The 1,401-nt window shown below is 38.8% G+C and overlaps 1 long non-coding RNA gene across 1 annotated transcript in view; it reads right to left on the minus strand.

Moving 5' to 3' along the window:
* LOC111712657 (uncharacterized) overlaps positions 1 to 312 on the minus strand; it is a 1,706-nt gene extending 1,394 nt beyond the window's left edge. The window contains exon 1 of the long non-coding RNA XR_002767511.1: positions 212 to 312. This is a non-coding gene — a long non-coding RNA (uncharacterized LOC111712657). The remainder of the gene's footprint in view (positions 1 to 211) is intronic.
* Positions 313 to 1,401: the final 1,089 nt, after the last annotated feature.

A 1,401-nucleotide genomic window follows, 5' to 3' on the forward strand; every position in this document is an offset into this window, starting at 1 on the left:
TATATCCACTAACCTCTGGTAATATATCCACTAACCTCTGGTAATATATCTACTAACCTCTGGTAATATATCCACTTACCTCTAGTAATATATCAACTAACCTGTGGTAATATATCCAATAACCTCTGGTAATATATCAACTAACCTCTGGTAATATATCAACTAACCTAAGGTAATATATCCACTAACCTTTGGTAATATATCTACTAACCTCTGGTAATATATCCACTAGAATCAGAATCCAATTTCCTGAATTCTTTTCTTATCTCCTTCTCCTCCTGGATCAATAATTGTAAAACAATTTAATGAATACGTTGAACAGTGTTAACGAATGTGAAAAAGCAGCCTTGGTTGTCGTCTTCCATCAACAATCAACAAATAACGAGAGGATAGAGTAGAGAATTATACGCAGTAAAATTGCGCATAGATTCACACACATCATAGAGTCATTATCATCATGGTATCGGAGAAATACAGCCGATATATCATTTATAGTGAAAATAGTTCAAAGACCTTTTCTGGTCGATTTTGAACGAGAGGACGCGCCGGAGCAGTTTGACAAAGATGGCTGCACACATTTCTCCGTCCTCCCAAAGCTGTATTGTGCAGTACAGATCGGTAAGAAACTCTTAAGGTCAATAGGATCAATCGATCAGAGGTCCTCCCAATTACAGGTTAAAACATGGTCGGAAGCTCAACCGATAGATCTATACCATAGATCTATTTGATGGTTTTCTTATAATGTTAAAATAAGAAAGGTATAAATTCCTAGGGAACGATTTGGGCCCGGGGAGGGGGGGCCTTTTCTTTCTTTTCGATTTTGTACATGGATCTTAAATGACATGAATCTCAAATATAAGAAATGCGGCCGCAGCGCTCGGCCCTGAAAGTATCCTAACAAGCTGAACCAGTGGCCGCGGCACTCGGCCCCTGGCTCATCCTAGTCGCAGGGCTCGGCCCAGAAAGTGTATAACTTCGCCTAACCCTAAATAATTATAAAATCATACTAATTTAGTCTTGTACAAGATTGATAGGAGGGGGGGGGGTCCAAGAATCGTTCAATAGGACAGATCAGCAATAAATTTTAATCATCAAGTATAGTTGTCGAACACAGGTGTATTTGACGAATTCACGCGCTTAGCTGAGATTTCGACATAACTGAGCATGTGAGAATTTAATTAAATCCTATGTCCAGGTCTAGTTTTACAGAACTTTTAGTATTTTGCAGATACCTCTGATATTAAGGAACGATTTTGACCCCCCCCCCTTTACCTTTAATTTGTACATGGATACTCTGATCCTGTACGCCTTGATGAAACCGTGAAGTGATTTAAAGGATGCTAAAATTCTAAACAGCGTACATAAGTGAACAAATGAAAAAATTGGTAAAAAGGGGGGGGG

Source organism: Eurytemora carolleeae, unplaced genomic scaffold, assembly GCF_000591075.1.
Source record: "Eurytemora carolleeae unplaced genomic scaffold, Eaff_2.0 scaffold1306, whole genome shotgun sequence".
Taxonomy (NCBI): Eukaryota; Metazoa; Arthropoda; class Copepoda; order Calanoida; family Temoridae; genus Eurytemora; species Eurytemora carolleeae.